We start from the raw sequence: 25,419 nt of genomic DNA on the forward strand, positions 1-25,419 counted from the left end.
AAATTTAGTATTTAGATAAATGGAGAAATAATCTGAAATCCAGTCAGATATTTCAGATAGCATGGCTAAGCAAGAAGCAAAAGTATATTGTTCAAAAAATATGCGGAACTAATTTCATATATTCCTGAATATCATATAAATGATTGAATAAATTTATGTTAGTTATTATGTATTAGAATTATTTGAATCATGATTTCTAGTTTATTAGTACACTGGAAATAGGGAGAAAACTTCTATACTATGCCATCCTAATGTTGAAACCGGTAGGCGAGGAAGCCGTTTAGGGGAATAAACAAAGTTCAGGCGCTGATACGAAGGAAGTATCCGCTAAAGTACGATGCTAGTAGTGATAGGAAAACATGATAAACAGATAATCTAGTTCATAATAATCTAATATAAATTTAATCGATTATGAATATGACAGGAAGGAATAATTGAAAAACCTCGCATAATAAATAACATGACTACATACATGCATGATGAAATGATAAAAAACTACGAAACTTTAATCTTATATGTACTTAAAAATATAGAAATAATCGAATTAAGAAGAATAATATGGGAAAAAATATTTAATGATTACGAATCAGAAGATATATTAAATCAAAAATGGTATGAAATAGACCTATATGATTTAGACTTTGAAAGAATAGAATGGTATGTTAAAAAAGTTTATGCTCAAAAACTACTCATGAACTCATTTGGAAATAAAGGTTTCCTCTCATTTTAAATGTAAAATATACTCTTAGGAACACTTAGTTCCCATATATTCATTTTGAAAAATGAAACACAACTCTCCTTATCCACATACTCAAATACTCAAATCGTAAAACAAGTTTTAAAGAACTCCCTCTAACTTTACTCCTCAACCTATCTTGAATTTCAATTATGAATTCAAGAGTTATGATTTAATATATGAATGATCTCGTGATGATTAAAAGGGGTTTAGATAATCGAAAGTAAAAAAAGTGAGCAAAGATACAGACCAGGAATAAAGGCGTGACGCGCAGAAGAATCAATATATTTGGTCGCTAAATAATTTTTGAAACAGTGGAGTCCGCTTTTTCTTTGCGATGCAGAGAGGGAGGTAATTTTCTGGGGACTCGGTTTTAAAGCATGTCCATGACGCGGACCTAGGTGCTTATTTTTTTCCCAATCTTTTCTTCCTCTTCCAAACTTGATTCAACTCATACACTGAAATTCTAAGGTCAACACTATCAGATTCTTATAACCTAGAACAATCTCAGCGAAACCCATACAAGAACTATCAATTTACTCAACTTTTTCGCAAACCGTAGCTTCAATTTACTCAAAACAACACTCCATTACCAATTAAATTCAAGAACCTTTCAAGAACTCAACAATTCAACATCAAGAATTAATTAATGGGCAAAAGATTACATGATTGGCGTGAGGTAGAACAAATCCAACACTATCGAAGCCTCAATACATTAATTTGGCAAAATAAATCCTCGATTTGCAAGAAAACTTGGTGAACTCTTGAACTCTTACTTGTTCCCTCCTCTTGAACTCCTCTCAAAACCCTAAGCATATTTTAGAATTGTGAAAATTGACCCATATCAGTTTAGACCACTCAAATATTATTAAAAACGTTAAAAGATGATGGGGTAAGGCAAAGACAAAAATACCCCTCAGGTAAATTTCCTTAACCGGATAGGGTGAACTCAAATGGGCATATATCCTTCATCCAAACTCAGAATTTAGCAAACTCGGTGGTGTTGGAAAGATGATTCTCTGACCTTTCATTTAGTATTGTATGGGCCACCTAACTCATCCTGTACTAAATGTTATGGTCATTTGAAGATGACCCAAGACTCACAACTTAAGCTTAATTAAGAAATCTCAAATTAGATCTTTCCAAATTTGTTCTTTCTAAATTTAGCTCTTTCTAAGGCGAGATGTTACATTATCTCCCCCTTGGGAACATTCGTCCTCGAATGAGATTACCCTAAGCAGAAACAGGTGTGGGAAAATATCTAACATCTAGCTTAAACATCTAAGAAGCAATTAGTACAACTCTACATGTCAATTTAAAGAATTATTGACAAGAAGTTATTACATTGCTCTGGAATTTCTCCAGAAGGAAAGAGATGTGAATATATCTTCTTCATATCCTCCTCAGCCTCCAAAGTAGCTTTTTCAACAAACTTATTCCTTCATAAGACCTTGACTGATGCAACATCATTGGTTTTCAAATTGCAAACCTGACAATCAAGTATCTCAACGGGTATCTCCTTATAGGATAGGCTGTCCTTAAAACATATATCCTCAATCGGTATGTTAAGTGAATGACCTCTCATACACTTATTCAACATAGAAATATGGAATACGGAATGAACTGTAGCTAACTCTTGCGGTAGCTCCAAATCATAAGCTACGTTGCCAATCCACTTGGATATTTTGTAAGGACCAATATACCGGGGACTAAGCTTCTCTTTCTTGCCAAACCTCATAACATCCATAATGGGTGAAACCTTCAAATAAACCCAATCGTCCACCTCAAACTATAAGTCTCTTCTCCTAACATCGGTATAGGATTTCAGACCACTTTGTGATGTTTTCAACCATTCTTGAATGATCTTTACTTTTTCCATAGCTTGATGAACTATGTTTGGTCCCATCAACGCTGCTTCACCAACCTCAAACCATTCAATGGGAGATATACATCTTCTCCCATAAAGAGCCTCATAAGGAGCCATCTGGATGCTAGAGTGATAACTATTGTTGTAAGAAAACTCAATGAGAGGTAAGTGATCATCCCAATTACCCTTGAAATCGATCACACAACCCTCAACATATCCTCCAAGTTCTGAATCATACGCTTTGCTTGACCATCATTCTTACGATGGAAGGCAGTACTCAAATTTACATTCGAACCCAAACCTTTTTGGAAAGACTTCCAGAATTGTTTGGTGAATTGCTCACATCTATATGAAATGATGGTCCCCAGAACTCCATGAGTTCTTACTACCTCTTGAATATATAATCTAGCATAATCTTCTGCTGAGGTCTTTATTGGTAAGAAATGGGCAGATTTAGTCATTTGATCTACAATCACCCAAATCAAATCATGATGCCTGTGAGACCCCAGTAACCCAGTAATGAAATCCATATTGATGATCTCCCACTTCCATTCCAAAAGATATATGTTTTGAGTCATACCACTGGGCCTCTGGTGCTCTACCTTGACTTGTTGGCAATTCGGGCACTTAGCAATGAATTCCACAATAAAACTCTTCATACTACTCCATAAATAGACTTCTCTCAAGTCACTAATACATCTTTATGGAGCCCGAATGGATAAAGTATCTGGAGCTATGAGCTTCCTCCATGATTCTCTCTTGGATTTCATCCACCCTTGGTACATAAAATCTACCTTGATACCTCAATACACCATCTCCCTCTTGTTCAAAAGCTACCACTTTTTGCTTATGAACATTTGCTATCAACTCTAACACAACAAGGTCTTCATCTTGTTTCTCTTTCACTTCGAACACTAGTAACAATTCAACCCCATTTATCACCACTACTCCATCGTCATTAGAATCTATTAACCAGAAAACCAACCGTGCAAGTTTGTGCACATCTCTTGCTAACTCCTTCTTGTATTCCTCAAAATGGGAAGTACCACCCATAGACAACCTGCTCCAAGCATCATCAACAAAAATAGCCTTACCTGGTTGATATAGAATACTTATGTCATAATCTTTGAGTAACTCCAACCACCTTGTATGTCGAGATTAAGCTATTTCTAACTGAATACATACTGAAGGCCCTTGTGATCCATGAACACCATAAATATAGTGACACTATATTTTCAAGGCAAACACTACAATAGCCAACTCTAGATCATGGGTTGGATAATTTTTCTCATAAATCTTAAGCTGTCTGGAGGCATAAGCTATAACTTTGTCATTCTGCATCAATACACAACCCAGTCCAACTCTTGATGTGTCACAATACACAACAAACCTTTGTACCTTCAGGTTAGGTCAACACTGGGGCAGCCGTAAACCTAGTTTTCAATTCCTAAAAGCTCTTCACACAAGCCTTAGACTATTGAAACTTTGTTGTCTTCTAAGTCAACTTAGTCAATGGGGATGAAATAGATGAAAACCCCGTGACAAACCTCCTATAATGACCAGCCAATCCCCAAGAGACTCCTAATATCAGTTGGAGATGTGGGTGTAGGACAATTTTGTACTACTTCAAACTTTTGAGTGTCAACTCGAATCCCATCACCACAAACAATGTGGCCTAAGAATACCATGGACCAAAGCCCAAACTCACACTTAGAGAATTTAGCATAAAACTCTCTATCCTTGAGGATTTGGAGAACCACTCTAAGTTGATCATCATGATCTTTCTCATTCCTCGAATAAATTAGAATGTCATCAATGAATACGATAAAAAACACATCAAGATAGGGCTTAAACACTATTTTCATAAGGTCCATGAACTCTGCATGAGCATTGGTCAAACCAAAGGACATGATAAGGAATTCGTAATGATTATAACAGATCTTGAATATTGTCTTAGGGATATCACTTACTCTTACTCTCAACTTGTGATAGCCTTGTAACCCCCCGTATTCAAAAGACCAAAATAGCAGCTTTTCAAAACTTACGGGTGCCATCCACGAGGACCCAACCACGGGTCGTGGATCGAGCTTCGAGTCATAGGTGAGGATCGAGGAGAGGGCCACTCAAAAGTTTTCCAGGTCATGAACCACGGTAGGACCTACGGACTATAGGTTGGTCCATGCCCCGTAGTCCAGGAGCCATGGTTATAGGGAAAAGTCTCTGACCATGGATCATGACAGTGCATGATCATGATCCATCGGTGGTGGTCTCATTATTCACTAATCGATAGTTATTTTTAGGGGCAGTTGGGTCTTTTCCTAATTAATTAGATCATATGCTATGTCATTTTTCCTACGTTTAGAACCCCTATATAAGCCTTTTAATCCCCAAATCACCCCATTTATTTCATTCTTTCAAATTCCCAAAAGAAAACAAATTCCTCTAAAATATTCTCTCTCTAGAAATTTGAAGAAGAAGAAGGATTCACCTAGGGTTTCAAGCTAAGGTTCCAATTTCTCCATTTAAAGCTAGAATTTGGAGTTAAGGTATGGTAGTTTTTATCCATGGATTCAATTCATCCGTGGAGTTTCAAAATCTCTCTATTCCAAAAGGTAGAATTCCCCATTTGAGTTAGGGTTTTCATCTATTATCACAAGTTCTCTTTATTACTGATTCAAATGACTTAATTATGATCTTATATGCATGAATTGATGAATTTAAATGCTTTTATAATGAATTTACCTATGAACCCATGTGATCCCTATGTTATCAAGTTATTAACTCTAAGTTGAGGGATATTAATCTTCAAGGAAAAGTCTTATGAAATTGAGCATGTATTACTAGTTCTACATGAATTTAAGATGAAATCCATATCTAACCCATGTTTTCTAATAGTTGATGATTGAAATTGGGGTTTGACTTGAAGGAGGTGAATTATGGATTTATGCATTGTTTTATGAGATCAATGCAAATGTTTTAAAGGTGCTTTGAGAGTAAAGTACCAATGATGATGTTGTGTTGTGAAATGCTATTCTCACTAAAAAACATACTAGCACGATGTGAAAGGTTTTCTCATATAGAAAGGATTCTGAGGTTGAAAGGCATTCTCACCTAATTAAATCAAAGACTAGGAGCTATCTTAATTAAATTAGCTTTAATCAGTAGGCCAAGGGCACCCTTTCATGAGTAATGATGTCAAGTAAGAAATTACTATTCCACAGGAACTTATGTTTAGCACCGAGTGGACATTGTTTATGAGATGGAAGCTCTCACGTAGTAGAGTCCGGATTTCCAAAGTGATCTCATGAGATGGAAGCCTTCACGAAGTAGAGTCCGGGTATCTAGTAGCAATCTCCTTATCCCATAACTATTTTCACACATAAGTAGATTAGCTAGTGTATCCACTTAAGATAGAAATTAAAGCTTCAACCTTAGGAAATTAGAACAACCTTTTTTCGATGTGAGATAGACAACGAATTTCATGTTATAACATGGTCTCATGTTGGTTAAGGTTATTTCCCCATAAGTAATAATGAACTAACGTTACTCAAGGAGTATCAAGTAAGAGTTCAAAGATGTTAAAGAAGAAGTTAGCTTGCATTGACCATAATTTGTGATTTATGTTTTATAACTCTTTCATACGATGTTTAACTTGGTCAATTTCATGTCATGATATGAAATGTTTTATGCATGGCTATCATACTTGGTTAATTATTTTGTTCTAACGCATACTCTTGCCTATATTTTTCCCTAATGTAGGGTCCAACTGACAAGTTTCCAAGTCTCGGGGCTAGTTGTTGAGTTTGTGATTTCCCTAGCGTTGGTTAGTCCTCATGCTTCGAAGACGGATTATTATTTAGTTTCCATTTCTTGTATTTCCCTTTTTTACATTATGTATGGGCTAGGCCTAATTTCATTCTATTGTTCAGATGGCTATGTTGAAACGTGAGTTTAGACTTCCACTTTTCGTTTTATAAACTTTTTGGAGTTGGACTACTATTTGTACTCTTATTGTTATATTTCCTGTGTTATGAGAGCTAAGTGGCTTGTATGGAGTTCTTCGGGGTTCTATATGCCATGTTACATCTAGGGGGTACCCCTGGGTCATGACAAACTTATATCAGAGTAAAAGGTTTAGAATGGTCCTAGGATGTCTCATAAGCCACATCTTGTAGAGTGTTGTTCACGAGTGTGAAGCGCGCCACATTTATGAATGAGAAGCTAGAAGATGATAAGGAAACTCCACTTTTTTCATTACTCTTAAGTCGTGCAATAGAGTGTAAATCTATAAGGTCTCTCCCCTAATCCTTATCCTATGTTCCTCAGGATATGGCTACCCGAAGAGATTTTCTAGAAGGAATGCGAGGGGGAATGAGGAACAAGGAGCTTCTCCCCAAGCTCCTGAAGTTTAGGTCGATCCTTTGGCCGAGCAAGTTTCTAATGCGGAGTTTAGGGTTGCTTTTCAAGTGTTGGCTCAAGTCGTGATCGCCCAAGACAACATAGAGGTTGTGGGTTCGGCAAGCTCAAATGTGAATTCGGCAGCTTCAAGAGTGAGAGACTTCACAAGGATGAATCCTCCAGAGTTTCATGGTTCTAAAGTTGAGGAAGATCGTCAAGAGTTTATGGATGAGTTCTATAAGATTTTGATGATCATGGGAGTTGTGCCGGTGGTAAAGGCGGAGTTTTCCTCTTACCAATTGAAAGGTGTGGATCAAGTCTGTTATAGCCAATGGAAAGAGCGGAGACCAGAAGATGTGGGTTCTCTTGATTTGGTGATGTTTAAGGTCGCATTTCTTGATATGTTCTTTCCCCTTGAGATGAGGGAAGCTAAGTTGCTAGACTTCATTAATCTTTGGCAATGGGGTATGAGTATGATGGAATATGCTCAAAAGTTCACTCAATTGTCAAAGTATGCTCCATCAATGGTTGTGGATTCAAGGGCTAGAAAGAGTAAGTTTGTATCAGGTGTGTCCGAAATGGTGGTTAAAGAGTGTCGAACCGCAATGCTCATTCATGATATAGACATCACTCGTCTTCAGGTGCATGCACAACAAATTGTGGATGAGAAACTCAAGGAAAAGTCTATGGAGGGAAAAAGGGCTAAGACCGGTGATGGTAATTTCTCTAATGTAAGGTCTGATAGACAAGGTCGTCAAAGATTCCGACAAAGGTTTTCCAGTCAAGGTTCTTTCAATGTTCCTCAAAAGTTCAACAAAGATAGGGTGTCTAACCCTAAGCCTCAAGGAGGTAATGGTAGTGGATCTTCATTGCCCACATCTAAATGTACTAAGTGTGCACTACTAGAAAGTAGATTTGTTGCAACACTAGAAAAATCATTGCCATAGACTCAAATAGTGTTGCAATTGCATTATGGCAACGAAAAAGGGTGTGTTGCATACAAGCCTGTTGCGATATGTCTATAATAACAATTTTATGCAGCAGTTTAAAAACCGTTGCAACACACTTGTCTATAGCAACAGTTATTCTTTAGTCTATGATGACACTTTTCTACAGTTAATGCAACAGTTGCGAACCGTTGTGGCAGATTTATTCCAACGATTTGAAACTGTTGCAATCGATCTTTCAAAACAATATTATTATAAACTCCGTCTAAGCTATTACAACGGTTCTACTAAACTATTGCAACTATATTATTAAGCTATTGCAATAGACTTTTTTAATTTTGCAGGCTATTGTAGCCACTGTATATATTATGTATTTTTGAAACAAACTATAATATGATGATAGAAAAGATTAAATAAATATGCTCTTCAACTAGTGGCATCCATATATTAAAGATAAAAACACATGATATTGATTGACAATTCAAAAGTTAACATACATTGATGTTCACAAAAATTAAGCCTAAACATAAAAATAGTCCTAAAATGTTCCAGAGGTAGCATTCATTTAATTTCACAAAAATTAGGCCAAAAAGTAAAAATAGTCCTAGAATGTTTGTAGATATAGATAAACCAATTCTCTTTAAATAAGGTCTTCATTGCTTTCATCTCCGTTTTACTCATTTTATTTACATACAATTTCAGAAGGATCAACAATTAAAAAAAGAGGAAGTTCAAAAATGAAAAGGGAAAAGAAGTCATACAACTCCTAATTTTTAATCTTTCTAGACATAACCTATACTACCACATAACTTCTTTTAAAAATAGAAAAAGACAAAGGGTTATTTATCTCATACATGGGCCATAATTTTTCCACATGAAAAGTTTAATAAAGAAATTGGTTGACCCCTTTGTGAAGAAGCAGTTGAATCTTTGAATCATCTACTTCTCCATTGTGCTTTTACTAGATAGATCTGGACCATGTTACCTACCATTTTTGGTGTTCACCGGGTCGTGGAAGGATTCATAAAACTTCCCAATGCAGCTGGTACAAACAATCTAAATCAAAGGATAATAGGCATTACTGGATTGCTATCCATGCTTGCTTTTTCTTGTTTACTTGAATGGAGAGGACAATAGGTATTCAACAAGTCAAATTCATGAGCTTAAAAAATATGTACATATGGTATAGGAAGGCTCCTGTATGTGGATTTCTATAGCTATTAGTTCTTCTGTACTCCTCCAATATTTAGAAGGATGTTCCCCTTTCTGATGTACTCTTTGGAGTACCTTCTTGGTACTTATTAATAAGATTCTCAACCTTCCCATAAAAAAAAGAAGAAAATATAGCATTAACTCAAGGAACAAGAAAACAATTATTATTGAGGTCCATCTTCAATGAAATGCTTTGAGAAACAAAATTTTGATTCGCACTATTATCAAAGACTCAAATTGTTCCACTTAGCTTCTGTTAAACCCTTGTTAGGGAACAAGTATCTTGAAGCAACGTTAGCGGGTTAGATAGAAGACTTTTTTGAACTTGGCATTTTTGCAGGTAAAACATCATATGGTGCAAGAAAATTAAGCTAACACCAGTTCTAGATTAAAATTTACTGTTGTCTCTATAGAAATTATTCAGAAAAAACTTTTCTAATTTTCAGAAAATTAGACTGGATAAGTTGTCTTCAGATAAAATATGAGGTAAATTCTTACTGCTCATTGCCACGTGGACCTCTAGAACATGTTGCCAGAATCTCTTCATTGATAATCTGAGAACCAAATGTGCAACCAACAATCTGCCAAGGGGGAAACGATAATTTTAGGCGTTAATCCAAGTAAGTTAATTTCTAATTTACAACAATGGAACAAGAAAACAATTATTATTCAAGTATAGTCTCATTGGTCAGAAAAATTATGTTGTGTGATCAAGAAACTAATAAACAAATCTCAATATGTCAGTACAAGACAAGTATTCCGGAGAAGCAAGTATAACTTTTTAAAGATATCTAAACATAACGTCCATAAGTGATAATAGTAAAAAAGACAGAAAGCAATATAAATGGTCTTGGTATTCTTAATGCTGAATCACCAAATTAACATTCTTAAGATCCAACTTTCAAAATGCTAAATGTGCTTAGACAAGTCACTAACATTTGTGTCAGACCTACTGAGTCCATAAAGTAGTAGGGGCAAAAAAATAAGAATCCTAATCTAAAACCTCAATAAATACACCAACAAAAGATATTTCAATATAAATTATTAGTTTGAATTGTAGAAACAATCAAAAGAAACATTATTGTGGATAGTGCATTCTGTGGTAGAATTTTCAGAGAAGAAATCAATCAGAATATTGGATGTAAACAAGTTGCATACCTGGTAGATCATGGAATTTTCACTTGTGATCTATTCCACATTAGCCTCGGACATCCCATTTAGAAAACCTGAAAGAAATTGATTCTTTTAATGGGCTTCAGGTGCAAGAAACATAGATCATTTTGCAAAAAAAAAAAGGTTTCCAAGTCTGGCAAAATGATTATATATATTCCAAATTTAATACCTCTTAATAAAGAAATTGATGTTTAAAGTTTAGTTCAATACTCCTAAACTATGCAAACAACAGTAAACTATGTTCCACTTTCCCTTTCAAAGTAGTTTAGTTTAATACTCCAGAAGCAAATGCATCAATTGTCTTATTACCATCTTCATTTTGTTGCATTTCAATATTTTCCATCTTAGCCTATAATGCAATTTTATTTTAAAAGAAAGAGAATTCAAGTACACATAGTATGTGCGACCTGATGGCAATGATCTACCATAGTTGGAGAGCCTAGACTGATTTTTTTTCAAATGAGTACATGTACAAGGAGCTGAGATACACACACAAATTATCTACAAACTAGACCTTACAACAACGGTTCATCTGTGTCAGCAATAGGTCCGCCCTTTAGTGCTAAATATTATCGTTTCCAACCGTTCAACAATTTCACTAACAAATAAGAGCCATAATAATTTAACAATTTAAGATGGCACACTATGAGAAAACAATGATTCAAAGACTAAAATTTTCACTACAAAAGCATTTGGAAAAGGAAGCGAAGAGTCCAAGCTTCTCTTCCTAAATTATCCTAAAAACTAAAAACAGGGGATGATCTAGATAAATCTAGATACAAAAAGTCTGTAGAAAACTCAGCATTCAACTGGAAAAAGCTGTAATTGAAGATGGATGAAGGAATGAAGTATTTGATTATGTGATTTCGCTACATACTTCTTTTTTAAAAATCTAACCAACAACATCATCTTATCATATGCTTGCGAAATAAAATATTGTACTTTTAAAAAATAAAGATAAGATAACATGGTAACATTATTAATCTTCCAAATATCCCATTGAGTCAACTATACATTGATAAGGGCTCTTTAAAACTAGAGTCTCTCTAAATTCACATATATACATATAGCTAGATGTACAACGCCACAACTAAGATAAGAAGTTGAATTGTAGTCTGCCTTTTAGCAAGAAAATTTGACAGAACTTTCATATCAGGCTAGCGTTGAAGAAGAAGAAAAAGAAGGAGAAGAATAGAAGACATACCTTGATTATTTTTACTGGAAGATGGACGATTGAATGGTGTCTTCAGTCCATCAGGTAGGTATCTCAAACTAAAGATCAAGAACTCGTCAACATCGAACCCCTCTACTATACATGCTTCTGGATAACGTCAATTACAAACAAGATCCTTGAATTTACAAAATTTTCTCTCAGTAGAATACATACAACGAAGATGCTTTGGACCACCCAATCTAATTTCATTTACAAAATGGATCGGCATATGTTCCATTATTTAAAAAAAAATGGAAGAAGAAAAAATTCAAGCTCACATTCAATTTCTTTGATTTTAGTTTGCATTGCCTCGAGAACTGCTCGCCTTATAACCTTACTGCATATATCTTTTGTACTCTGATATTTTCATCTCTTCCACATCCACACGATCTGATATGTTTCAGGAAACTTCACTGCATTCACTTCATTTGAATCTCATCCAACTTCTATCTAAATTATTCATTGATATCTATGTGGCACGAAAAGATAAAAATAATCAAATTTATGATAAACTATGAAATAAAAAAAGATAACAATGTTTTTCAAATGAACAAACATATCTCAAAAAGTATATGGAGAATATGTAGTTTAAAACCTATAGCAATCACAGTGTCATCTACAACAAGGATTTCATTATTTTCCTTAATAGTCAAAGTTGACTTCTTTTTCATTTCGACACTTCAATAAAGGCAAGTACTATTAAATGCTCCAACCTTAGAAGGTCACATGATTGATAAGGTTGGAGTGTTCGATATGTGATGGCCTTAGTTGTAGTGTTAAAAAGAAAATTGAAGCCAACTTTGACTGGTTATCTATATATGTATTTGGAAGTAATCATAATTTTTTGTTTTGGGAGTTCAATTACTACCTGCTTCAGTGATGTTTCAAAATCAATATTTTCTTGGATAATAATACCAAACTGCTCCAATCCTCCTACACACCATGGAAAAATTCTACATTTTATTCCGTTGAACAAGTAATCACCACTTCTTTACCTACAAGAAGATAGATTGTTTACCAAACTATATGTTCATAAGATGTCATACCAATTAGAAATACTTTCAAAAATAGCCATACTCAATAACAATTTACTTTATATTATCCTAAAGTACTACAAAATTTATGACTAGGAAATAATTTCAAAGATACTTTTAACTACTAAATGGAAAAGTAGAAAAATCATAAAAAGCTGATCATGCTTTCAAATTTATGTGGACATATGGACATTCAAGAAATGGAAAATACTCACTAAATTCACATGAAGTTCAGATCATATTCTAACACACCAATAAGTTGCCTTGAGGATTCAATTCATTTCCAAAAAGAATCTCTATTGATTTTCTTTTTGATAAGAAATCAAGGCAGAACACTCTTTCAAAGTGATAAAACATATTTTTAAGGCAAATAATATTGATACACAAGTATTCAACTAGTTAACTAATCATATTGATACTCATACATTTAAACAAAATTATAAGGGAAATTACAGATGTACAAGTTCACTGTAGAAATAATCCAATATGTTGCTATTTAGATTCTTTCCAAACCAACTTTTGCCACCTTTTTCTTTTACATGATCCACAATTGTCATCAATATGCTGCTTAAGAAATTTGCATCACCAATCACACTTAGGTAAAATAAATACCTAAGCTTCTTATTGAATCAGGTACTTAATCATGGAAGTAGTTGTGTGATCCCACTAGTGCTTAGTCATCTCGTATACCAACAATAAGAAATTGAGGGGCTCGCCAGAACACTCATTGGCATTGAATCCTCAAGTAGATTTCCTTGAACAATTTTAAATTTTTTCTTTTAACTAATGCTACAACAAACATAAAAATTAAGGAATTCATAGGTTTGTGATTTATTTTACATTTTAACATAATGTCCATGGAAGCTATTTTTTTGGATCCGTGATATCATGCTTGTATTTGTTTTAGTTGAGCTAATAAAGTATTATTATGAGTTCAATTGGTTATGGTTATCTGATCTAGAATTATATCAAGTTTTAGATTTTTATGTCAAAAGTTCTAATACCAACTAGTAGCAAATTTTAGTTTTTTCCATTTTCATGCTAATGTATCTCTTGTTTCCTGTTGCTTTAATGTAATTCTTCAAAAATAATGAAACATAAATTACTCACATCCTACTCAAGTGAGAGGTGAAATAAAGGAAGAAATCATCAATGCAAGGCTATTCAAACCCGATTGAAAAACTCATGGAACAAGAAATCCAACATCAATGATAAGAGAAATATGGTCTAGAGTAATCAATTTCACCATAATTACCAACAAAATTTTAAACCCACAGTAGCTACAATTTAATGGGAAAAACCCACAATCTGAAAAAATATATCAAATACACTAACAATACCTCAAAGATTAGAGACAAAAGAAGAGATTCAAGAAGAAAACCTCAAAAGCTCAAACTTGAAGCTTCTTCAACTATAACCTCGGTTGAAGAAGAGAACCTCCAGCAGTTGAAGAAGAAAACATCAAGTTTTTTTTTAGATTTCACAAGAAAACCTTCAGCCCTCCATTTCCTTAGATTTCACAAGAGGTTTGAACAGAGAAATGTGTTTAGATTTGAAGAAAAAAATGGGTTTAACTTTGCCCAAAAATGAAAGACATGAAGGACTTACCATAAGATTCATACCACTGCAAAACTCCACAAGCTTGCCCTAAATGGATGAAAAATTAGATCAAAGAGGAGAAGAGTGACAACGTTTTTTGTTCTGCTTGTTGAAGAGATGAGAAATGGATTAAGAAAATGTTTGCCTTTTTTGTATCAATATCTATTAGAGAGAAAAATAAATAATATTTAAGAAATTAATTAAAAATAAACTAGAATGAAAAGTTTTTGGCGGATTTAGCCAAAAGAAGAGAGGGACACTATGGAGGGATTTAATAACTGTTCCAATAGAAAATATTTCGTGTTAAATGTTGCCATAGATGCCTTTATGGCAACGGTTCTACTAGTTGTTGCAATATGTAAGTCTATTGCAACGGTTTTTATACAGTGGCAACATATTTATTACTTAGTTGTATCAAAATCACCCAAATCTCTTGGCAATGGTGCACGCTATTGCAACAGACAATCTATAGTAACAGTTTCTTCAACGTTGCTAAAAAATCTGTTGTCGTAGGCCTAATTTCTAGTAGTGGTGGAAGTAAACATGATGGTAGGTTTCTAGCCGGCACATATGGTTGTGGTAAAACTGGTCACAAAATGAGGGATTGCATGATGCTTAAGGTTAAGGGAAGAGAGAGAAAGCAAGCTAATCCTAGTGGTTCGTGTTCCAATGCTCCTAAGCAAAACCGTTCCTATGCTCTTCAGACTATAGGTGAATAATAGAGTTCCCTGAATGTGGTTACAGGTATGTTGAAAGTATATCAACTTGATGTATATGCTTTAATTGATCCCGGTGCTACTTTGTCTTTTGTGACGCCATATGTGGCTATGAGGTTTTATGATCTCCCGGATGTGTTGTTAGAACCTTTTTCTATCTATACTCATGTTAGTGATTCAGTGGTGGCTAAGAAGGTCTATATAAAGTGTCTCGCTTCCTTTTACCATAGAGTTACTCTTGTTGACTTGGTAGAGCTTGATGATCTAAATTTTTGATGTTATCTTAGGTATGGATTGGTTACACTCTTGCTATGCTTCTATCGATTGTAGAACTCGTGTAGTCAAGTTTCAGTTCCTAAATGAGCCTATCCAAGAGTGGAAGGGGGGGAATTCTATGCCTAAAGGTCAGTTTGTTTCCTATGTTAAACCTAGAAAGATGATTTCTAAGGGTTGCTTTTACCATTTAGTTAGTGTGAGGGATGTAGATTCTAAAACTCCTTATCTTGAATCGGTCCTCTTTGTTAATGAGTTTCCCGAAGTGTTTCCAGATGACTTACCCAGTATTCCTCCTGAGCAAGAAATAGACTTCGATATTGACATTCTACCAGATACGTAACCTATCTCTATTCCTCCTTACCGTATGGCTCCGGCAGAACTAAAGGAGTTGAAAGAACATGTAAAGGACTTGTTGGATAAGGGTTCCATCCGACCGAGTATCTCACCATGGGGTGTTCTAGTTTTGTTCATTAAAATGAAGGATAACGCTCTTCATATGTGCATTAATTATCGATAATTGAACAAGGTGACTATTAAGAACAAGCATCCTCTCCCAAGGATAGATGAGTTGTTTGATCAACTTCAATGGGCAAGTTATTTATCTAAGATTGATCTCCGATTGGGTTATCACCAATTGAGGGTGAAAGATGATGACATTTCGAAGATGACTTTTCAAACTCGGTATGGTCATTATGAGTTTTTGGTAATGTCCTTTAGGTTGACTAATGCTGCGGTGACATTTATGGACTTGATGAATAGAGTGTTTAGACAATACCTTTACATGTTTATAATTGTGTTCATTGATGATATTTTGATCTACTCAAGCAGTGAGGATGAGAATGTTGATCATGTGAGGATCGTGTTGCAAATTCTTAAGGATCAACAACTTTTTTTCAAGTTTAGCAAATGTGAATTTTTGTTTCGATCTGTAGCTTTCCTTGGTCATATTATTTCAAGCAAGGGTATTGAGGAGTATCCTAGAAAGATGAATGGGGTCAAGAGTTGGCCTAGATCTCTAACTACCTCGAATATTAGAAGCTTCTTTGGTTTGGCCGGTTACTATAGAAGGTTTGTTGAGGGTTTCTCTTCAATTATCTCCCCTTTGACTAAAAAGAAGGCTAAGTTCATATGGTCAGAAACATGTTAGAAGAGTTAAAAGATAGAATTACTTCCTCTCCGGTGTTGACCTTACTAGATGGAACTGATGGTTTTGCGGTTTATTATGATGCCCCAAGAATTGTGCTAGGGTGTGTGCTTATGCAAAATGGGAAATTTATTTCCTATGCCTCAAGACAACGAAAAATTAATGAGAAGAATTATCCTACTCACGACCTTGATTTAGCGGCGGTCATTTTTGCCTTAAATATTTGGAGACACTATTTATATGGAGTACATGTAGATGTGTTTACCAAACACAAGAGCTTGCAATACATGTTTATTCAAAAAGATTTGAATCTTCGCCAAAGATGGTGGCTTGAGTTTGTGAAAGATAACAACATAAGTGTCCTTTATCACCCCGGTAATGCTAATGTTTTAGCGGATGCTCTTAGTCGGTTTTCCATGGGAAGTGTTGCTCACATTAAATAAGAAAATAAAGATTTGGTTCGAGATGTTCATAGATTGGCTCGATTAGGTATTCAACTAGTGGACTCTACCAAAGGTGGTGTGATGGTTCACAATGGTTCCGAGTCATCTTTTGTAGCGGATGTGAAAGCCAACAAAGGTCTTGATCAAATTTTTGGTAGAATTGAAAGAGGCGGTACTCAAGAAGTCCCTTAGGGCTTTCTCCCAAGGGAGAGATGGTGTCCTTAGATACCAAGGTCGTTTATGTGTTCTAAATGTTGATGATTTGAGGGAACAAATTTTGACAAAAGCTCATAGCTCGTGGTATTCTATTAACCAGGGAGCCACCAAGATGTACCGCAATTTACAAGGAAGTCTATTGGTGGAATGGGAGGAAGAAGGATATTTTGAGGTTTGTGTCTAAGTGTCCAAATTTCTAGCAAGTGAAGGTTGAGCATCAAAAACCGAGAGGTTTATCCCAAGAAACTAGCATTCCTACTTGGAAGTAGGAAGACTTGAATATATACTTTATTGTTGGTTTGCCTCGCACCCGGCAACAACACGACTCTATTTGGGTGATAATAGATCGAATGACGAAATTGGATCATTTCCTTCCCTTCAAGGTTTCCTAATCGGTGAAGGACTATGTCAAGTTGTACTTAAGAGAGATGGTAAGGATACATGGAGCGCCTTTGTCCATTATTTCCGATCATGGTACCCAATTCACTTCTTAGTTTTTGAAGTCATTCTAAAAAGGACTTGGTACTAAGTTTAAGCTTAGCACGACTTTTTATCCCCATACCGATGGGCTAGCAGAGCATACTATTTAAACATTGGAAGATATGCTAAGGGTTTGTGTGATCGATTTTAAAGGAAATAGGGACGACCATTTGCCGTTGATTGAGTTTGCTTACAATAACAGTTATCACTCAAGTATTTAAATAGCTCAATTTTAGGGCTTGTATGGTAGAAGGTTTGAGGTGGGTTAAGTTGCCCTAATAGGTCCCGAGCTAGTTTGTGAGGCTATTAAGAAGTTCGACTCATTAGAAAGAGGTTGAGAATGGCTCAAAGTCGGCAAAAGTCTTATGTCGATGTGAGAAAAAAGTATCTAGATTATGAGGTCAACGATTAGGTTTACTCGAAAATCTCACCCATGAAGGATGTAATAACGTTTGGCAAGAAAGGGAAGCTTAGTACCCGGTATGTAGGCCCATATCAAATTTTGAGGCGTATGGGTAAGGTTCCTTATGAGTTAGACTTGCCAAAGGAGTTGGCAACCGTGGATCCCATTTTTGATGTCTCAATGCTCAAGAAGTGTGTTGGATACCCGACATCCATAGTTTCCCTAGAAGGTTTGGAAGTGGATGAAAGTCTCTGTTATGACAAAGTTCTGGTAGAAATTCTATATCGGCAAGTTAAGAGATTGAGAAACAAGGAAATAGCTTCTATGAAGGTTTTATGGAAGAATCAATTAGTTGAGAATGCTACTTTAGAGGCTGAGGCCGATATGATGTACCAATATCTTCATCTATTTCCTTCTACTCCTATTCTAGCTTGAGGTACTGAGTTCCTCTTTAGTTATTCTTGTTTTGGGAGTCATGTGTTTTTCTGTGTTTTCCATGATTTCCTTATGATTATGTATGTTCATGAAAACTTTTGTTTTGAAACAAAATGAGTTTATATGATTTATCTTTCTCATGTTGTTGTGTATTGAGTATGACTTGCCTGTAGACATCATGAGACGAATTGATGAACATGCCTTATCTATGCTTTTTGAGAGTAAATTGCATAGAAGCTCAATGAGACTATGTTGAGCATGCTTTTAGCTTGGAGAAGGTAGTTCCTCCTTGAACATGAGAAAGTTGAGAAGTTTTGAGAATTCATGCATATTGGGTTGCTAGATGTAGTTCTAACTTCCTTATGTTGCATTTGAGTATGTTGAGTTTGGAGTTGATATTTCCTCCTTATTTATGTGCATTGCATTCATAATCGGCTAATAGAGTTAGTTCACCCCTCTTATGTTGTTTTGAGAATATCCTAGCTTGGAGTCGATAGTTCCTCCTTGGTTTTATGCATTACATCATAGGTTGGGTTGTTAGTTCCTCTCCTACCAATTTTGAACCAGTTTAAATCTCATTCAAGGACGAATGGTCCCAAGGGGGAGATATTGTAACACCCCATATTAAAAATACTAAACTAGAAGCTTTTCAGAACTTATAAGTGTAATCTACGAGGACCCAACCACAAGCTGTGGGTCAAGCCACGAGCCGTAGGTGGGGCCCGTTGAGAGGGCCGCCCAAAAGTTGTCCTAGCCATGAACCACGGTGGGACCTATGGACCATATGTTGGTCCACTCCTCGTGGTTCAAGAGCCATAGGTCAAGGGAAAAGTCTGTGACCATAGACCACGACTGTGCAGGACGGCCTGTAAGTCCATCCATAGTCCGTCCGTGGTGGTCTCATGGTTCACTGATTGGCAATTATTTTTAGGGACAGTTGGGTATTTTCCTAATTAATTAGTTCCTATACTATGTCATTTTTCCACCATTTAGAACCCCTATATAAGCCTTTTAATCCCCAAATGCACCTTATTTATTTCACTCTTCCAAATTCCCAAAAAGAAAACCAATTCCTCTCATTCTCTCTCTAGAAACTTGAAGAAGAAGAAGAAGAAGGATTCACCTAGTATTTTAAGCTAAGCTTCCAATTTCTCCATTGAAGGCTAGAATTTGGAGTTAAGGTATGATAGTTTTCATCCATGGATTCCTTTCATCCATGGAGTTCCTAAATCTCTCTATTTCAAAAGGTAGAATTCCCCAATTGAGTTGGGGTTTTCATCTATTATCATGGGTTCTCTTTATTTTTTGATTCAAATAAGTTAATTATGATCTTCTATGCATGAATTGATGAATTTCAATGCTTTTATGATGAATTCCCCTATGAAGCCATGTGATCCCTATGTTTTTAAGTTATGAACCCTAAGTTGAGGGATTTTGATCTTGAAGGTAGAGTCTTATGAAATTTAGCATGTACTACTAGTTCTGCATGAATTTATGATGAAATTTGTATGTAACAAATATTTTCTAAGAGTTGATTATCGAAATTGGGTTTTGACCTGAAGGAGGTGAATTATGGACTTATGCATTGTTTTATGAAATCTATGCAAATGTTTTGAAGCTGCTTTGAGAGTAAAGTTCTAATGATGATGTTGTGTTGTAAAAGGATATTCTCACTAAAATACATACTAGCATGATGTGAAAGGTTTTCTAATATTGAAAGGAGTATTTGGTTGAAAGACTTTCTCACCTAATTGAATCAATGACTAGGAGCTATCTTAACGAAACTAGCTTAAATCGGTAGGCCAATGGCAACCTTTCATGAATAATGAAGTCCACTAAGAAATGACTATTCCATGGGAATTTATGCTTTGCACCGAGTGGATATTGTATATGAGATGGAAGCTCTCACGTAGTAAAGTCTGGGTCCAAAGTGATTTCATGAGATGGAAGCCTTCACGAAGTAGAGTCTGGGTTTCTAGTAGCCATCTCCTTATCCCATAACTATGTTTCCAAATACGTTGATTAGCTAGTTGATCCACTTAAGCTACAAGTTCAAGGTTCTACCTTAGGGAAGTAGAACAATTAATTTTTGGAGTAGGGTAGACATTGGATCCCATGTTATAGATCACATGGTCTTATATCGGTTAACGATATTTCCCCACAAGTAATGATGAGCTAAGGTTACTCAAGGAGTATTAATTAAGAGTTCAGAGATGTTAAAGAAGAAGTTAGCTTGCATTGACCATGATTTATGACTTATGTTTTATAACACTTTGAGACGATGTTTAAATTGGTCAATTGCATGTCTTGAAATGAAATGTCCATTTTTAGCATGTTTTAAATGTTTTATGCATGACTATCATACTTGGTACTTTGTTTTGTACTAATGCATGCTCTTGCCTACAGTTTCCCAAATGTAGGGTCTGACAGAAAACTTTCTGAGTCTCGTGGCTAGTTTTAGAGTTCGTGATTTCCCGAGCGTTGGTGAGTCCTCATGCTTCGAGGATGGAGTTCTTGTTTAGTTTCCATTTCTTTTATTTCCCTTTTTGATATGATATATGGGCTAGGCCAAACATCATTCAATTGTATTAGAGTACTATGTTGAGAAATGAGTTTAGACTTCAGCTTTTCGTTTTATAAATGTTTGGACTTGGACTATTATTTTTACTCTTAGTATTCTATTTCCTATGTTATGAGAGCTTAAGGGCTTGTATGGAGTCCTTCGGGGTTCTATACGCCATGTTACATCTTCGTAACCCTGGATCGTGACAAGCCGAATCTGAGGTCTATCTTAGATAGACAAGTGGCACCTTGAAGTTGATCAAATAGATCATCAATTCTCGGAAGTGGAAACTTATTCTTAATTGTAACCTTGTTCAATTTGTAGTAATCAATACACATCCTAAGTGAACCATCGTTCTTCCTCAAAAATAAGATCGGAGTGCCCCAAGATGAGACACTGGGTCAAATAAAGCCTTTTCCAAGTAGATCTTTCAACTAAACTAGAGCCATTCTATATGGTGGAATAGAGACAGGTTGAGTATCACGAAGAATATCTATACCGAAGTCTATTTCTATCTCAGGAGAGACTTTGGGAAGATCATATGAAAAGACCTCTAGAAACTCACTCACAACTGGAATTGACTGAATAGGTTGTGTCTCAACATTGGAGTAATTAACTCGTACTAAGTGATAGATGCACCTCTTGGAAACTTTAACACCCCGGAAACTAGTAGGCTAAACTAGGGCTAAGGGTGAGGTCTAGAGCCAAGTGAAAGGGCCAAGGGTGACAAGTTCCCTATGCACTGTGCACCTTTCCATGAGAGCCTTCGTGGGTCGTGGTGGTAACCACGACCTGTGGGACCACCCATGGTAGTGAGGCAGTAACACCCCAAGGCTGCCCCAAGCTGGCCTACTCCACACGAGCCATTTTATGACTCGTGAAGGCTTAGACGGCTCGTGGGAGGGGTCATGGAAATGACTTAGTTTTTAGGGGTTAAGGGGAAGGTTGCCTAACTACTGGACCATGAACACGAGAGGCACCATGGCTCGTGGAGCCTCACCTGAAGGGCTTTTCACTAGACTGAGAGTTTACGGTCAACTTCAAATGATCATACCTCTTAGCTCAAAACGAATTAGGTTGGCCATAAACAATCAAACTAAAGGTGTCTGAGTCTTCTTTCCAATGCCACCGAGTTTGCTCAATTCCCATCTCCAAGTAAAAAGTTGTGCCCAAAATTGTGAAGCACTTTCAAGCAGAAATTCTTCACGACCCGTTTGACGGGCCGTGGTGATTATGGCGACCCGTGAATGCCTCTATCATCCCATTTCGGCAGTTTCCAGTCAGGGTTGGGTTTTTTTCCAATTGTTTTAACTCAAAGCTATGTCATTTTGCCCAAGCCATGGACCCCTATATAAGTAATTTTAACCTCAAAACTCACCCAATTAAGTCATTTATTTGAAAACCCAAAATAATTCACAACGTTCATCCTNCCATAAACAATCAAACTAAAGGTGTCTGAGTCTTCTTTCCAATGCCACCGAGTTTGCTCAATTCCCATCTCCGAGTAAAAAGTTATGCCTAAAATTGTGAAGCACTTTCAAGCAGAAATTCTTCACGACCCGTTTGACGGGCCGTGGTGATTATGGCGACCCGTGAAAGCCTCTATCATCCCATTTCGGCAGTTTCCAGTCAGGGTTGGATTTATTTCCAATTGTTTTAACTCAAAGCTATGTCATTTTGCCCAAGCCATGGACCCCTATATAAGTAATTTTAACCCCAAAACTCACCCAATTAAGTCATTTATTTGAAAACCCAAAATAATTCGCAACATTCTTCCTCTCCAAAATATTTCTTTCTCTGGAAAGAAGAAGAAGAAGAAGAAGAAGGAGAAAGAGAAGGAGGAGGAGGAGGAGGAGGAGAAGGGGGAGGAGGATGAGGGGGAGGAAGAGAAGGAGGACGAGGAGGAGGTGCCCAAAGCTGGCTTTTAGGGGTTAAGGGGAAGGTTGCCTAGCTACTGGACCATGAACACGAGAGGCACCACGGCTCGTTGAGCCTCACCTGAAGGGCTTTTCGATAGACTTAGAGTTTACGGTCAACTTCAAATGATCATACCTTTTAGCTCAAAACGAATTAGGTTGGCCATAACCATCAAACTAAAGGTATCCGAGTCCTTTTTCCAATGCCACCGAGTTTGCTCAATTCCCTTCTCCGAGTAAAAAGTTATGCCCAAAATTGTGAAGCACTTTCAGGTTGAAATTCTTCACGACCCATTTGACAGACCGTGGTGATGATGGCGACCCATGAAAGTCTCCATCAAGCCATTTCAGCAGTTTCCAGTCAGGGGAGTTCTTGGGTTTTTTTCCAATTGTTTTAACTCAAAGCTATGTCATTTTGCCCAAGCCATGGACCGATATATAAGTTATTTTAACCCCAAAATTCACCCAATTAAAGAAGAAGAAGAAGAAGAAGAAGAAGAAGAAGAAGAAGAAGAAGAAGAAGAAGGAGTAGGAGGAGGAGGAAGAGGAGGAGAAGGAGGATAAGGAGATGGGGGAGGAGGAGGAGGAAGAGAAGGGGAAGGAGGGGAAGGAGGAGAAGGAGGAGGAGGAGGAGGTGCCCCAAGATGGTTTTTGGGGGTTAAGGGGAAGGTTGCCTAGTTACTGGACCATGAACACGAGAGACACCATGGCTCGTGGAGCCTCACCTGAAGGGCTTTTCACTAGACTTAGAGTTTACGGTCAACTTCAAATGATTATACCTCCTAGCTCAAAACGAATTAGTTTGTCCATAACCAATCAAACTAAAGGTGTCTGAGTCCTCTTTCCAATGCCACCGAGTTTGCTCAATTCTCATCTCCGAGTAAAAAGTTATGCCCAAAATTGTGAAGCACTTTTAGGCTGAAATTCTTCACGACCCGTTTGACGGGCCGTGGTGATAAGGGCGACCCGTGAAAACCTCCACCATGCCATTTCGGCAGTTTGCAGTCAGGGGTCTTCTTGGGTTTTTTTTCCAATTGTTTTAAGTCAAAGCTATGTCTTTTTGCCGAAGCCATAGACCCCTAGATAAGTTATTTTAACACCAAAACTCACCAAATTAAGTCATTTATTCCAAAACCCAAAATAATTTTCAACGTTCATCCTCTCCAAAATATTTCTTTCTATAGAAAGAAGAAGAACAAGAAGAAGAACAAGAAGGAGTAGGAGAAGTAGGAGAAGGAGGAGGAGGATGAGGATGAGGAGGGGGAGGAGGAGGGGGATCGGGAGGACGAGGGGGAGGGGGAGGAGGAGGAGGTGAAGGAGGAGGGGGAGGAGGAGGAGGTGGAGGAGGGGAAGGAGGAGGAGGAGGAGATGCCCCAAGCTGGTTTTTGGGGGTTAAGGGGAAGGTTGCCTAGCTACTAGTCCATGATCACGATAGGCACCAAAGCTCGTGGAGCCTCACCTAAAGGGATTTTCACTAGACTTAGAGTTTACGGTCAACTTCAAATGATCATACCTCCTAGCTCAAAACGAATTAGGTTGGTCATAACCAATCAAACAAAAGGTGTCTGAGTCCTCTTTCCAATGCCATTGAGTTTGCTCAATTCCTATCTCCGAGTAAAAAATATGCCTAAAATTGTGAAGAACTTTCACACTGAAATTCTTCACGACCCGTTTGACGGGCTATGGTAATGATGGCGACCCGTGAAAGCCTCCATGATGCCCTTTCCGCAGTTTCCAGTCAGGGGACTTCTTGGGTTTTTTTCCAATTATTTTAACTTAAAACTATGTCAATTTTCCCAAGCCATGGGCCCATATATAGGTCATTTTAACCCCAAAACTCACCGAATTAAGTCAGTTATTCCAAAACCCACCATAATTTGCAACGTTCATCCTCTCCAAAATATTGCTTTCTATGGAAAGAAGAAGAAGAAGAAGATAAAGAAGAGGAAAAAGGAGAAGAAGAAGAAGAAGAAGAAGAATAATAAGAAGAAGAATAAGGAGGAGGAGAAGGAGGAGGAGGAGGAGGAAGAGGTGCCCAAAGCTGGTTTTTAGGAGTGAAGGGGAATGTTGCCTAGCTACTGGACCATGAACACGAGAGGTACCATGGCTTGTGGAGCCTCACCAGAAGGGCTTTTCACTAGACTTAAAGTTTACGGTAAACTTCAAAGGATTATACCTCTTAGCTCAAAACGAATTAGGTTGGCGATAACCAATCAAACTAAAGGTGTTTGAGTCCTCTTTCCAATGCCATCGAGTTTGCTCAATTCTCATCTCCGAGTAAAAAGTTATGCCCAAAATTGTGAAGCACTTTTTGGCTGAAATTCTTCACGACCCGTTTAACGGGCCGTGGTGATGATGGCGACCCGTGAAAGCCTCCATTATGCCATTTCGGTAGTTTCCAGTCAGGGGACTTCTTGGGTTTTTTCTCCAATTGTTTTCACTCAAAGCTATGTCATTTTGCCTAAGCCATGGACCGCTATATAAGTCATTTTAACACCAAAAGTCACCCAATTAAGTCATTTATTCCAGAACCTAAAATAATTTGCAAGGTTCATCCTCTCCAAAATATTGCTTTCTCTGGAAAAAAGAAGAAGAAGAAAAAGAAGAAGAAGAAGGAGGAGAAGAAGGAAGAGAAAGAGGAGGGGGAG

At 36.9% G+C, this 25,419-nt stretch overlaps 1 protein-coding gene and 1 long non-coding RNA gene across 2 annotated transcripts in view; both read right to left on the reverse strand.

The window, feature by feature from the left end:
• Window positions 1-25,419, reverse strand: part of LOC125847223 (uncharacterized) — a 923,078-nt gene that overhangs the window by 193,112 nt on the left and 704,547 nt on the right. The gene's annotated exons all lie outside the window — the stretch shown is intronic.
• On the reverse strand, window positions 9,657-11,588 carry LOC125849132 (uncharacterized). The gene is made up of 3 exons (XR_007444587.1): window positions 11,538-11,588; window positions 10,319-10,386; window positions 9,657-9,741 (listed from the first exon to the last, which is right to left on the reverse strand). It is a non-coding gene; the product is annotated as an uncharacterized LOC125849132 (long non-coding RNA).

This window comes from Solanum stenotomum, chromosome 12 (assembly GCF_019186545.1).
Source record: "Solanum stenotomum isolate F172 chromosome 12, ASM1918654v1, whole genome shotgun sequence".
In the NCBI taxonomy this organism is placed as follows: domain Eukaryota; kingdom Viridiplantae; phylum Streptophyta; class Magnoliopsida; order Solanales; family Solanaceae; genus Solanum; species Solanum stenotomum.